Source organism: Poecilia mexicana, unplaced genomic scaffold (genome assembly GCF_051168715.1).
Source record: "Poecilia mexicana isolate PSO_F unplaced genomic scaffold, ASM5116871v1 scaffold_23, whole genome shotgun sequence".
NCBI classification, from domain to species: Eukaryota; Metazoa; Chordata; class Actinopteri; order Cyprinodontiformes; family Poeciliidae; genus Poecilia; species Poecilia mexicana.
Genome location: NW_028263392.1, coordinates 21,128,118 through 21,143,747, shown reverse-complemented (window position 1 = coordinate 21,143,747; position 15,630 = coordinate 21,128,118). Strand labels below are relative to the sequence as shown.

The 15,630-nt window shown below is 43.6% G+C and overlaps 1 protein-coding gene across 2 annotated transcripts in view; it reads right to left on the bottom strand.

Moving 5' to 3' along the window:
• The window catches only part of sulf2b (sulfatase 2b), a 53,455-nt gene extending 40,855 nt beyond the window's left edge, over positions 1–12,600 (bottom strand). For both annotated transcript variants that reach the window (XM_015013032.2, XM_015013036.2), the window contains exon 1: positions 12,285–12,600. The gene's annotated coding sequence lies outside the window, so the exon portion shown is untranslated. The remainder of the gene's footprint in view (positions 1–12,284) is intronic.
• Positions 12,601–15,630: the final 3,030 nt, after the last annotated feature.

Sequence of the window (15,630 nt, the reverse complement as noted above, 5' to 3'; positions counted from 1 at the left end):
AAAAGCTTCATAAATCTCTACTCAGCAGCACCGAAGTACTGATGGATGGTTCAACCTCCCGTTAGCCGCTAAAATGCTAGCAACTAACCAACATGGCTGACTCCACCAACTCAACAACTCCGTCCCGAGTGCGAATTCACGCAGGTAGCTAGCGGCTAATGCAGTGAATGCTAACAAACGGGCCGAAGCTCACAGTCTAGACAGAACCATCAGAACTAACCAGGCTGAGTCTCACTCAACATGTGGAAACCTGGCGTCAAACTACAGATCTGTATAACACTTTAAAATCAGAACTGGACTTTAACTGGGTTTGCAAACCGTTTCATGAAGAATTCACTCCCTTTAAAAAACTGAACCTCAGCATCCCTCCTCCTCTGAAGGTCGGCCGCTCCAAGCAGCAGTCTATAACGATTACCAATTTCATCAATTCTGCCTCAGTAAGACGGAGGGGAGGGGGGTTCCTAATGCGAGCGAAGGAGCAGAGCGAGATCCAATCAGAGGCGTTTAAAGACAAACCCAACGCCGGCGAACCGACCTTCGGCCAAATGAAGCTGAGTGAGAAGGACAATTAAGGCGGCAGAGATTTATGAGCTGATTTATGGGCCGCTGGTGAGAAGTCGGAGGAAACAAACACTGCAGCCACAGTTAGCGTGCCAGCGCCCCCTCAAGGCTGCAGCGGTTACTGCAGTCCAGATGAGAATCAAGTCAGTCATAAAATCCGCTGGAGGACAAAAAACAAAACATTCAGTCTGGACCGGGTTGAGACCTGCATGAACACATGCAGACCAAGTCAACACCTGGACCTAACTGCTAGCTGCTAGCTCTTAGCTGTTAACAGCTAGCTGTTAGCTGCAGGAGGCAGTTCTGCGCTGTCTGGCCTGGAAGGACGAACGTCTGAATCACAACCCGAAGGCGAGGAAAAAACCTGAGCATGCATCAGGTTTCTGCAACAGGTCCTGAGCGCGCTCATCATTTCCTGTCTGCTAACCAACAAACATCATTTCCTGTCTGCTAACCAACAAACATCATTTCCTGTCTGAGGGCTTCTTCTTTGGTTCTCTGCTGAGAAACAACAAAACTAGCAGAGATTCAGAAGAGGCAGAAACAAGACAAACCTGATTAAATATCTGATCCTTTAAACAGAAGCTCATGAAAACGTTTATCAGCGTATTTTCAGGGATTTTATCAGATTTCTTTGCTGAACTTCTCCCTCTCCTGCTCCACATGCAGGAAGTTTCTCCTTCATGTCTTCAACCGCAGAATGATGTGAGAATAAATATGAACACAGCGAGAAACGCCGAGTTAAAAATAATCCAGCGCTGCGTCGCTTCAACAGGTTGATGGTTTGACTCCACAGAATAAAACTAATTTAACAATAACTAAAACAAATCAGAATAAATCATACTTTGTGAATTTAACCTGTCATTCACAGGTTGTCATTCACAATGACAGGGGTGTCAAACTCCAGTCCTCAAGGGCCGCTGTCCTGCAGTGTTTAGATGTGCCACAGGTAAAAAACAGTGGAATGAAATGGCTTAATTACCTCCTCCCTGTGTAGATCGGTTCTCCTGAGCCTTGCTAATGACCTAATTATTCTTTTCAGGTGTGGTGCAGCAGAGGCACATCTAAAAGTTGCAGGACAGCGGCCCTTGAGGACTGGAGTTTGACACCCCTGTCACTAGAGGACCCAAATTTGGGTCCTCTTGTGAATGACAGGTCAATAGTCAATAATCATCCTGTTGTCACGTCGGCTCAGTTTGCTCCAAACAGACCGAAGTTTAAAGTTTAAATCCTTCGGAGGTCATGACCTCTGATGCAACAGAGACAATCGAACACGGGGTCAAAAGGTCAAAGGACGGCAGCCTTCATCATCATCATCATCATCATCACACTCCGTCCTGCAGCTGCTTCTGTTTTTATTTCACTTTGGACCGAAGTCAGAAACCAAACGTCTGCAGAGGCTCAACTCTGACCGATCGATACCCGGCGGATCAATAATCACCGCGCCTCATTCCACAGCCATGAAGCAACGGTGTGTGTGTTTGGTTCAGCTCAACCCTGCAGGTTCTGATCCAACTCTCAGTTCTCCTCAGGCTCTGAACTAGGGCTGAAACGATTCCTCGAATGGTTCGAGTACCTCGATTACTAAAATTCCTCGAGGAAAATTTACCTGCCTCGAAGCTTCGTTAATTTATGTTTTATTAGTTAGCGCACCGTGTTCCGGCCGGGACTTCATTTGCGTTGCGCGGAGCTCTCACTTCCGCCTCTGAGTTGTTGACAAAAGCTAAGTCTCAGCGGCATAAAGTCCAATCTTCAAGATTGGCCCGTGGGGATTTTATTGATTGATGATAATGCCCGACTTTTTATCGTTTTTGGGGAACCAATAAGCATCCTTAAAATGACTGGGGGATGCCTGGAGTACGGCAGCATTTCTCCTCCGGGGCTGCTGGTTGAAAGCGAACGGCGGGAAGAGCGCTGAGGTGAGCGGATAGACTGAACAGGGCGGGCGGCTGAGTAGCTGATGCTTACCGTGTAAATGTAGCTTTACCGACGAACCGCACAATAAATTTCATATCCCGGTCTGAAGAAACGGGTGGCGGAGCGCATCGTACATGGCTGGTAGATGAGTTTCTGAGTGTGACCAGTGAAGGTGTCGTAAATATCCCGTATTGCTTCCCCCCGTGTTCGTCCCCCGGTCTAACGGTTCGTCAGTCCGCTGGTCTATTTCCTCCCCATCTTACGTTCGTTCATTCGCCCTCTCCTCCCACTCCAGGCGGCATTTCCCGTATTTTCAAACCCAAAGCGTGACAGGTTAGGTGGCAAGGTGAGTTTAATTAATCTATTAAACTCACTGAAGATGAATACATAAACTAAAAGCTGGATTGTAGACATTTTTTATAAGCATATTTGTGAGCCTGCCTCTTTGTTATTAAATTCAATATAATTTCAGATTTTTCTATAACTTTTCTTCTGGTTAACTTAGAAAGTGAGCTATTATTGTTACAGGTTAGTTTTCTAAACTACAAAAAAGCAACTGTTAGGGATGCTCAAATGTGAACAATTGGACTGATATTGATATCTGATAGTAACACCGGTATTATGCCAGATTTACCAATATTTCATTTTACTTTTTTTTTATCCGATTACTCGATTAATCGTAAGAATAATCGATAGATTACTCGATTACTAAAATATTCGTTTACAACAGCCCTACTCTGAACAGAACCCGCCCTGAGCGGTCCGACCGGCCGGTCCAGAAAAACACCGACGACGACCAGAAAGACGGAGAGGAAATGAAGAAACTAAACGTTTCTTCATTTTAACTCGAGTTTCAACCATCTGAACCAAACCTATCAGGAGCCGAGGGCCGGGCCGAACCAAACAGAGAGCCGGGCCGGGCCGGGCCGGGCTTCCTGCTCTGCAGGTTGAGACATTTTACCAGAGTTTCGCAGCCAAATGTCCTGCTGTTAAGCATGAAAATAAGACGTTCGCTGAAATCTGCCTTCTGGTCAAACTGGATCGTTTTCGGTCCATTCTTTCATTTTTAGAAGTTCAGGAGAATTTTCTACGCCGACGAGTCCGAATGTGCAGCAAACAGGAAACTCCAAAACAGAAAAAAACAGGAAACTCCAAATGCAGCAGAAAACCACAGCAAACAAAAAAGGCTCAAATTTCATAAAACGGAAGCCAAAACCTACAATTAACAAAATAAATGCAACACAAAAATGCTGCCAACACAATAAATAGAAGCAAAAACAGAAAATGCTGTCCTCCAGACCACTAGGGGGAGTCGGACACCATAAAAGGTGTCCAGACAAAATTAAAGAAACAAAAGTTTGTTTTTTTTTCCCAATAATGCAGTTTTATGCAATATTACAGAACGGAATACATTTACTTAGGTGATATTTCTTACTCCAGACTCCCCCTGCTGGCCTGGAGGACTTCTGTTCTGTGGAATAAGTTTGCACAGTTTTATGCTGGCTGTTTTTTTTTTTGCCATTTGCAGCATTTTTCATTTTGGCTTGTTTCCTGTAGTTACAACGTTCTTATGTTGCTTTTGTTTTGGAGTTTCTGTCATTCATGTGTTTGCATTGTGTTTCTGCTCAGTCGCTCCTGTTGGTCACCGTTTATATGTTTTATATCTGAATGATTTATGTGACCGAGTCGGGCGGCTCTGAAAACCGTCTGAAACTAAAACCAAAAGTTCAGATAAAAAGTCTGAAAGATGTTCAGAAAGTGAGGAGAGCCGAGGATCAGATCCAACAGAAAAGCTTTTAAATCTGTTTTTACACGAGTTTCATTCATCCAAAGCTTTCAGGTGTCACATTCTGCTCTCCTTTAACAAACTAAATAAATCTGGTTTTATCCGTTTGCTTCAGAAATAAACCTCCTCCCCGTCGGCTTCTCGCCGCCTGGTTAGCAGGCGAGTCGGACCGAACCGATCTGGACCGATCCAGACCCTGAGGAGAAAAGCTGTTTGTTAAACCTGGAGGCGCCTCCTCTTCTTCTTCTTCTTCTTCTGCTGCTGTCCAGTGAGACGATCGCCGCGCTGACACATCATGAATGTTACATCAGAGGCTTTAAACTGAGACCAGAAGGAAGATTTCCTGCTGCTTCCATCAAACGTCGCCTGCTAGACGTTGGAAAGATCCTGATCTTATATAATCCTAATTATTTAGAGCCAAATTGTTTCCTAGGATCAAGTTCATCGACTTTCAGCTGGAGCTCAATGTTAATCATCTCCAATATTTATAACTTGGCTAACTTCGCCAGGAGTCATTAGAAAGCTGTAAAAGTTTCTTTATGTTTTTTTCCTTCACAGTAAAATAAAAACCAACATGGCCGCCATCCATCAGTTTTATTTCTGCCTGTGGAGGATCTGCTGTTTCTGCAGGCAGCCAGCTGGTCCATGCAGCGTTAGCATCATGCTAAGAGACGCTAAAACAATCTAAATGATAAAAACACAAGCTAATATAAACCATGCCAAAGATGAGCTAAGAAAAAACAATAGATACCAAAAACTGAGTAAATGAAGCTAAAATATAAGCTAAGCTAAAATAAGACGAGTTAAGACAATCTAATGTAAAATGTAAAAAAAGATAAAATAACAAACCAAGATAAAATGAACTAAAATGAAGTTAAGATAAGCTAAAATACTGATATGATTTTAAACTACTTCTTGATAAAAACAGTAAAAATGTCTGAAAAACTTTACGCCCCTTTTTATATAATTACATTTCCGTTTCCTAGGAGTTAATCAGTTTGAGTTTTCCTCTTTATTCATTTTAATTTGTTCCTTTTGTAAATAATCTGCTGCTGATTTGGGACTGAAGCTCCAGTTCAGAACCAGTTCCTGTCCACAGGCCCGGACTTAGAAGGGTGAGGGCCCCTGGGCCTGAACCAATGTCCGGGCCCCACTTGGTCATGGTTATACAGTTGTGGTATACGGTATATACCACAGTCATAGTTTTGTATATATTGTAGTCTGAACATTATTTATATTCACAGTAATACTGTATACCGTGTATACACTTGTACATACCTTTGTATATTTCTATTCACAACCTGTACATTCACCACAGCCACAGCTGTGGACATGTACATTGTATCATATTTGTACATCTGTATGATATTTAGATCACCATATATATTATATTTATAACTTGCTCAGGCACTTATATATACTCAGTGTTTGAGCCACTGGAGCAGTGGCTACAACAGATCCCAGGAACAACATCAGACATCTCAGTCCAGAAATGTGCAGTTCTAGGCACAGCCAAGATACTGGAGGAGAACCTGAAGCTCCCAGGCCTCTGGTAGAGGACCCGAGCTCAGAGGATGGAGAGAGAGAGAGAGAGAGAGAGAGAGAGAGAGAGAGAGAGAGAGAGAGAGAGAGACCACCCGCGGAGGGTGAGAAGGGAAATTTATATATATATACACACACACCCCAACATTATCTAACTACAAAATTTAAAAACTTAGCCACTGTTCTCTTATGCTCAGCCATGAGAGAGGGCCAATAGACAGTCCTGCCCTCCAGGTCAACTCTCCATTTGCTCAGTTTACAACAGTCACCATATGGTTGCCTACTTAGTCATTTTTCGCTATATTTTGCACACAGACACAAAAAAATTCAGCAATTTGGGTTTTTTAAAGATCGGAGATCGGCCAAAAAATTGCAATTGGTGCACCGCTGCTTTCTTTTTCAAATAGCGATTTTTCTGTAGAACAGTTGATAACTGTAATCAATGTGAAGACCATTACTAAACAAAATACATTTACTAATTCTTAAAGTACTTGAATATGTCTGCATATTAGACAGAACATTCCTAAGGAAGAAAAACTGGACAGTATTGTCTATTCATCCTATACATGTTGTATTTATTTATTTATCCTTCATTTTTATCTTTTTTCATCCGTCTCCATCTTTCAATTTTTATCATCCGAATCTTTCTCTGTAATTATCAGGTTTATTTCCTTACCAAGCTCAGACAGGTTATTCCCCCTCACAGCCAAACCTGGTTAAAACGTTAGCTCAGTGATGACCGGATGTCGCTGCGTGTCAGGGCAGGACGCGCCGCTGCTAGCTGGAGGCTAAAGCTAGCTCCGCTTCTTTAACTTCACATTGAGCGAACAGAGCAGTCGCGTTACTTTTGCTGTTTTCATGCTTTTTAAATTGTTCTATTGTTCTATCCCGCTCTTCTTTAACTTTCGTTCCTGCTCCGCTGTCATACTTTCTATTGTCCGCCATCGTGAGAAATCCCTCCCTGATGCCCCACCCCCATGTGTAAGAAGCGTCCAATAGACCCTTTTCACAGTGACGTCAGACAGTGGCCGCCATAACTCAAACCTGGGTATCTTTACTTCCGGTGTGATTTTGCCTTGGGAACCAAGCTGAAAAATTCCCACATTCTCATAATCTTAAGGAGATAATAAAAGGTAAGTTTAATAATAACAGCATTTAAGTGTTAGATAGCTGTTATTAATTATTGTAAAATCACCATTCTCTAACTGTGTATAAAATAAACAGCCTCCGATCGGAGAGTAAACCAGCTAGCAGCAGCTTTAGCCACATTTAGGAAAAAATATACTCTCTGTCAGCGCTGTGACGTTTAGAGGTTCACTTTCTGTATTTTATAAAACAGTGTTTACGTGTTAGATAACCGTTATTAGTCATTGTCAATTCACCATTCTCCAACCAGCCTCCGATCATGAGTAAACCAGCTAGCAGCAGCTTTAGCCACAGTTAGGAAACATATACACCGCCGCCTGTCAGTGATGTAACGTTTAGAAGTTCATTTTCTGTATTAATGGAAAATAAAGGACATAAAAATAACTTTAATCTGATTACTGGATTTGAAATACGAGCTCGTTAGATTATTCGTTACCGGAAAAAGTGGTCCGATTAGAGGAAGGCATTACAAAGCAGCGGCGGCACCGGACATCTCTGCTTATAACAAACAAACCCCTATTTTATGGGATGAGTGGCAACTCCAGTCTATAATTTAAGAATCTGATCAAGATTAGAGCCTAAAACGTCATAGTTCAAAACCAGTAAAAAGTTCTGGTTAAGGAACAGTTATGTCACGTAGTTAGCTAGCTAACAAAATTCACTAATGCTAAGCTAACGGTTACGCAAAACAAAAATACCTACCTTCATAGTCAAACAGGTTTTGTTCGGTGAAGAATTTCTAGCCTTTGTCTAATTTAGATTTTGTTGTCAGAGAAAACTGGTTTGCAAATCGTGATCTATCTTCAAATCTTATTTTAGGCAAATGTTTTAGAGACTGTAAACTCCATGCTCCGGTGTTCTGTCTGATCAACATATGCTGTCAGATATATATATATATATATATATATATATATATATATATATATATATATATATATATATATATATATATGTATATATATATATACATATATATATATATACATATACATATATGTATATATATATATATGTATATGTATATATATATATATATTATATATACATATATATACATTTACATATATATATATATCTTTCTATATATATGTCTCTATATAGATATATATGTGTCCATTTTACATATATATATATATATATATATATATATATAAAAAAAAATTCCCCTCTCACCCTCCGTGGGTGGTCTCTTTCATCCTCTGAGCTCGGGTCCTCTACCAGAGGCCTGGGAGCTTGAGGGTTCTGCGCAGTATCTTGGCTGTGCCTAGAACTGCACATTTCTGGACTGAGATGTCTGATGTTGTTCCTGGGATCTGTTTGAGCCACTGCTCCAGTTTGGGGGTGACTGCCCCGAGGGCCCCGATGACCACAGGCACCACTGTGGTCTTCACCTTCCAGGCCTTCTCCAGTTCCTCTCTGAGGCCCTGGTATTTCTCCAGTTTCTCATGCTCCTTTTTCCTGATGTTGTGGTCACTTGGTATTGCTACATCCACCACAACGGCTTTCCTCTGTTCTTTATCCACCACCACAATGTCCGGTTGGTTCGACATTACCATCTTGTCTGTCTGGATCTGGAAGTCCCACAGGATCTTAGCTCGGTCATTCTCCACCACCTTTGGGGGTGTTCCCCACTTTGACCTCGGGGCTTCCAGTCCATATTCGGCACAGATGTTCCTGTACACTATGCCCGCCACTTGGTTATGTCGTTCCATGTACGCTTTCCCTGCCAGCATCTTGCACCCTGCTGTTATGTGCTGGACTGTCTCAGGGGCCTCCTTGCACAACCTACACCTTGGGTCTTGTCTGGTGTGGTAGATCTGAGCCTCTATTGCTCTGGTGTTTAGGGCCTGTTCCTGGGCGGCCAGGATGAGGGCCTCCGTGCTGTCCTTGAGTCCAGCTTTCTCCAGCCATTGGTAGGATTTCCTGATATCAGCCACTTCAGTTATTTGTCGGTGGTACATCCCATGTAGGGGCTTGTCTTCCCATGATGGTTCCTCCAGCACCTCGTCCTCTGTTCCCCATTGCCTGAGACATTCGCTGAGCACATCGTCCGTTGAGGCTTTGTCCTTGATGTATTTATGGATCTTGGATGTTTCATCCTGGACAGTGGCTCTCACACTCACTAGTCCCCTGCCTCCTTCCTTACGGCTCGTGTACAGTCTCAGGGTGCTGGAGTTGGGGTGGAACCCTCCATGCATGGTTAGTAGCTTCCGAGTCTTAACATCCGTGGCCTTCATCTCTTCCATTGGCCAGCTAATTATTCCGGCAGGGTATCTGATTACTGGTAAGGCATAGCTGTTTATTGCACGGATCTTGTTCTTGCCATTGAGCTGGCTTCTCAGGACTTGCCTTATTCCTATATATATATCCTATATATATATATATATATATATATATATATATATATATATATATATATATATATATATATATATATATGAAATAGACAACTTTATCGTTACTTACTATGTACACCGGAACTAAGGATACACAGCTTCGAGCCAAAACGGAGGTTGTGTGACGTCATGTGAAAAGGGTCTATTTGGACCAATAACAATCAAGCATTCATGATGGACGTTTGCCAGAACAAATCAGTTTTTCAAAGACAGTTTTTCAACAGCAGCGGTAAAATCCTTAGCGAGTAACAAAATTAAGGCATTCTGACTTTCATTCACGGAAATACAAAGCATCAGTCGGGGTCCCCAAAGCCCCGGGGCTAAAATCCGGGCTTGCCTATCCACCGGCGGGTCAAACGCCCGTTCCTCTACGGAACCGAGAGAAATCAGCTAAAAGCCAAAACGGAGCGATGAAATGAACCGTTGGCTCCGTGTGGGTCCATCCAGTTCAGACTCAACGTAATTCTGTTAAAAACAGATTCAATCGGGTTCCCGTCCTAACAGAACCGCTGACCGGGTTCAGTTCTGGTCTTTATTAAATCCTCCTAAAATAATCAGACTCACCCTGAAAGCTGCGCTGCAGCCGAGGAGCCAAAGATTAGGGTGATGACACTGAGACCTTCCAGCCTCAGAGCTTAATCATCTAAAGGCGCTTTCGCACGGAACGGAACGGTTGTGTTCGCATTACAACTTGCGACCGGTTCCACCCGGCCCCACGGAACCACAAGAGCTGTGGTTCCAATCGTGCCGGCCAAGCGGTTCTGCTTAGAACCAGCAGCTGATTGGCCGCTGGTTGTTATGGAGTCAGACGTTGATTTTCCGTTGACAGCTGGCTCTCACTACTATATTTTGTAAAGAGTGCTCTTTGCAATATTATTAGTTTTAATTAACAATGGATTCGTCTCAATGTAGTGCGATGATCTGGTCAAATGACGAGGTAATTTTTTTTCTTCCGTATTTCTCCTGGCAATACGTAGAAGTCGTTCAGCATTTTGTCTTCTGAGGGTAGCTTGTTGGCGGAATTTAATTAATTGTATGAGGTTGATGAGCAGCAAAATTAAATCCATGTCGTTCATTGTTGTTGTCGTCATAGTAGTAACTGTTCTTCTTCTTTATTAAATTGGCAGTTAGCAACCAACCAACTCAAACCACATTGTTTAGTTTTAAAAATAATAACGTCCGGCCCGGAGTGTAATGCGAACACAACCGTTCCGTTCCTGCAGTGCAAAAGCGCCAAAATACCAGAGTAAACATTCACATGAAATATGATAAGAGTAGCATAAATATGTTTTAGCATCTAATGTTCAACAGAATGTAAATATAAACAGATAAGTTATGTTTAATTTGCCTTTTATGTTGGTTTCTTTCTGGGGATGCACCGATATGAAAATCTGGGCCGATATCAATATCCGACTATAATCCTGCTGTCTGGGCCAATAATCAATATTTACTGATATATGAATTCTCTAATGTTTTCACACCTTTGGAAAGAAACAAATGGCAACAAGATGGAAACAATTCCCATTAGCTTGGATAACCAAAATTAATTGGTTGTTAATTTCACCCTGGTTTAATTTACTGCAGCGATTCTGACCAATATCGGCTGATACCGATGTTACTGCCGATATATCGTGTATCATTATTTTTCCACTTTGAGTCACATTTATTTGTACAGAACATTTCAGAAACACAGCAGTTCAAATAAAACAACTAAATGAAAAGTTTTAATTCAGATTAAATCATAGATGATCCTGTTAATCTAAAGCAGCTTTAAACCGACAAGTTTCAGTCAAAGTTCAGGTTTCTGGACGACTGAGGTTCAGAGAAGCTGAATGGGTGATTCTCCATGTCTGGGTCCGGCTCTGATGCAGAGCCGGACCCAGACATGGTTCCAGAGCCAGAACCAGAACCAGAGCACAGCAAAGCTATGCTAACCTAAATTAGCTTCTCAATGCTAAACATGTAGCAGCTAACGCTAATGTTAGCATCCACATTTCTAAATGAAGAAACTCTGGAAACGTTTTTGGTCCAACCTGATGAAGATCAGGCTGCTGGGCTCATGTGTCAATTTATTCAGTTATTCGGGTTTTAAACTGAAAATGTTTCTTGTTTTGTGGCTTCTGGTCAAACCACTGATGTTAAAATGTATTTAGTGTTTGAACTATGAAGGCAGCAGCTCAGAGTTTCTAGAGGAATCTGAGATGCTAACATCTGTAGCGCCGATCTGGACCTGTGAAGGTCGGATGACAAAGTTGCTGCTTGTTGTAAATAATAATGAATTAATAAAAACATTATTACTGTTAATATTATGACCTGAGCAGGAAGGCTAACAGGTTTCCTCTAAACAACCAGATCTGCAGTTTAAACCTTAAAGAACAGTTCAGTTCAAACTGATTCACATTTTGAACTGAACGGTTGAATGTGAATCCTGTCGCAAGTAGCTGATCATAAATCAATGATCAATTCGTATGTAAACCAAACAGCTGAGCCGCTTTCCGCCTGCTTTCTCTGCAGGAGGCCCTCCTTGCCATCACCCTAATCTTCATCTCCCTCCAGAGTCTTCATCACATTCATGCCATCATTCCCAGCCATTGTGGGGTATGAATACTTTTGAACCCTAAATGAACGTTTGCAGCTCAGAGTTTCGGTTTAAACCACAGCAGAGAAAACTTTCCTCTCCGTCCTTCATCAGGAAACCGTTTCGTTTCTCACATCTTCCGTTTGTTTGGTCTGGTGCCGGTTCTGATGCTGGTTCTGATGCCGGTTCCGATACTGGTTCTGGTGCCGGTTCTGTGTGTTAATGATCCCTGACAGCCCTGGGCTGCAGGAGGCCCGGCGTCTCCTCCTGCAGTCGATCAGCTGACGCTCCGCAGCACGAAGCAACAAACGCAGCAACAACTGAAAACAGCAAAGTGGGGCAACGAGGAGAAACTCACCTCCTGCTGCCGCCGTGCCTCCTGCAGCTCCTCCTGCAGCTCCTCCTCTGCTCCTCCGGGCTTCAGCAGGTGTTCTCCTCTCTGACCGGACCGGCAGGAGGAGGAAGATGACGATCAGACTCTGTAGCTGTTGCTCCCATCTACGGATCCACTAGAACTTCTGCTCATGTTTTCATGCTGAGGAGCAGCAGGAGGAAGTTTTCCTCAGATCGGACTTTCCCACACCTCCTTCCTCCCTCCCTCCTCTTCCTCTCAGTCTATCGCCGTCCCAGAGTTCAGCGGTGCAGCCGCCGCTGCTCAGGCCATCTGTTGCAACACGTCTGCACGCCTGCCCCTCCAGCCTCACTGCTCCTCCTCCTCCTCAGGAGGAAGGAGGGACTTTGCTCTGCCTGTGAGCCAATGAGGAGGTGCAGACTCCTCTCTCTCCCTGGCTGGAGGGGCGACCCGAAAACGGGACAAAACCAGACAAATTCTGGGGGGAGGACGTGCAGACGGTTTGAAACTGTCAGAGCAGCAAAACGGAAACAGATCAATAAAATAAAGTCTGCAGCAAATCCAAAAACCAGGCCTGATTGGCTGCTGCAGGTCATGTGACACAAGTCAAGTTTTTCCCTTGAAGTGGAAAGATTTCTCTGGGTCAGTCTCAGTAAGAGCTCCAGACTGATGGCGGGTTTGCTGCCTCCAGATGAATCTCTGGTCCAGACTGAAAAGAGCAGCTGGATGTTTTCCATCCTGGGCTTCAGAGCAGAGACGCATCTAGAAGCTCTGGATCTGGACCTTCAGTCTGAACTTCTGATCAGCCAACCGGATCCAGACGTTGCTGAACCTAAAGAACACGCATCAGAACTTATTTCTTCCCACAAATATTTAAAAACTGTAATAAATAAATAAATAAATAAATAAATAAAAGCACGCAGCCATAAATTTCCCAGTTTGGGTTTTCAGAAAGTCGGGACCAGCCAGAGCTTCACCTGAGAACAATCTGCCCTTCATTTGGCTCCAAGAAAAATACAAGTATGTAGTTTATTATTCTAGAGCAAACATTCAGGTTGGAAGACATTATTGACATCAGTTTGGTATCGACGGACATAAAATCGCTAACGCTCTCGTTAGACGTGACCTGTTCTGTCCTCATTACTGATTTATTCGCTGAAACCCTTTCAGTCCTGGAGTGAAATAACTCAGAGAAGCTGAAAGAGGGAAATTCATCCTCCTGACTTTGACTAGACGCCTGAATGTTGTGAGGTTGGAAAACCGATGAAACGTTTTTCCTTCCTGGCAGCTGGGAGGCGCTAACGTTAGCTCATCTCCCGTTAGTTATTATAAGAGCCACCATCTAACTTCTGAGTATTTTGTTTCCATCAGTGGAAATGATTTTACTGAAATGATTACAAGTACATTCAGTATTATTCTGCTCTGAAATGTAAGTAATTATTCCCTAAAAGCTGCTAAAACCTGCTTTTCTTCCATCGATATTTAAAGACTTTATTTTCTGGTATTTATAATTTGTTGCCGAGTCTGGTTGGACTCTCTGCAGATGTTTTACACTTCAGTTCTTTTCATTCAACATTTTTAAAGAGTGACTAAACCAAAGTTAACTGTTTGATTGCAGATCATTTAAATCGTTCTGTTAGTGTTCTGTCTTTGTGTTTGCATAGAAATCAAGACATTTTCATATAATTTGCATAATTCAGCAGTTTTTGGCCTGAAAGTGTCTCAGTGCTGCCCTCTTCAGGCTGAACAGTGGCTACTGCAGGTGGATGGTTCTGTTGGTCCTATTGGACCTGCTGGTTCCATTGGTTCTGTTGGACCTGGTGGTTCTGGTGGACCGGTTCGGTTCTGTTGGACCTGGTGGTTCTGTTGGACCAGTTCGGTCCTGGTGGACCGGTTCAGTTCTGGTGGACCTGCTGGTTCCATTGGTTCTGTTGGACCTGGTGGTCCTGGTGGACCGGTTCAGTTCTGGTGGACCTGCTGGTTCCATTGGTTCTGTTGGACCTGGTGGTTCTGGTGGACCGGTCTGATTCTGGTGGACCGGTTCGGTTCTGTTGGACCTGGTGGTTCTGGTGGACCGGTTCGGTTCTGGTGGACCGGTTCGGTTCTGTTGGACCTGGTGGTTCTGGTGGACCGGTCTGGTTCTGGTGGACCGGTCTGGTTCTGGTGGACCGGTTTGGTTCTGTTGGACCTGGTGGTTCTGGTGGACCGGTCTGGTTCTGGTGGACCGGTTCGGTTCTGTTGGACCTGGTGGTTCTGTTGGACCGGTTCGGTCCTGGTGGACCGGTTCGGTCCTGGTGGACCGGTTCGGTTCTGGTGGACCGGTTCGGTTCTGTTGGACCTGGTGGTTCTGTTGGACCGGTTCGGTCCTGGTGGACCGGTTCGGTTCTGTTGGACCTGGTGGTTCTGTTGGACCGGTTCGGTCCTGGTGGACCGGTTCGGTTCTGGTGGACCTGGTGGTTCTGGTGGACCGGTTCGGTCCTTGGACTCCACTGTAGAATCTCTGATGAAACTCAACTTGTCGGTTCGTTTATTTTCTCGTCATTTGCTGATATTTGACTTTGATCAAATCAAGTTTTCAGCTGAAAGGGTTAAACTGTAAAACCTGAAAAATGTCCTCGGCAGATAAAGTCTGCAGGTTTAATCCTCACGTTGTTGGTTAAAAACATTTCATGAGAACTAATTTCACTTATTTTAAGGAAACGTCGTGAGAGTAAATGATGTAGATTTTGAAAGCAGAAGCTGACGGGACGTAGATGCTGAACAGACAGACGGTGATTCATCCCTTCGCATCAGCAGCAGGAACATGAAGCACACAGGAACCGACACGCTGCAGCGTTCAGCTCCTGGTGGCTCATGGGTATTCATGCAGCCAGAGGAGTTCCAGCTGAACAGCAGGTCTGCTCGTGGCCTTCTCTGCTGAAGCACCATGCAAACCCACCCAGACATGATCAGCAGTGGATCTGAATCGATTACATTAAATTAGGCTGTAAATGTGTGTAAATGCCACGGCTCAGGGGTCAACAGGTGAAAACTGCTGCAGCTGCAGATTTAGAACCGGCAGACAGCAGAGCGGGAAGCAAAATCTGAAAACTAAATTAATATTTCAGAAACAAAATACCAAAAATAAACTTTGGCCTTTTGCTTCGATTGACACGAGTTTCTGTGCAGAACTCAGAGCTTCACGTGAGCCTGGCTGTTTCCTGCCTGCTCAGGTTTTATGACTCATCTAATCTTCATGTGATTATGGAGGTTAAAGGGGCATTATGAAGATTTACGTCTGAATAATGTGCTGCAGTGACTGAGAACCGAAACAATGAGGCCCACAGTGAGAAGGGATGTTGACCGGAGCCTG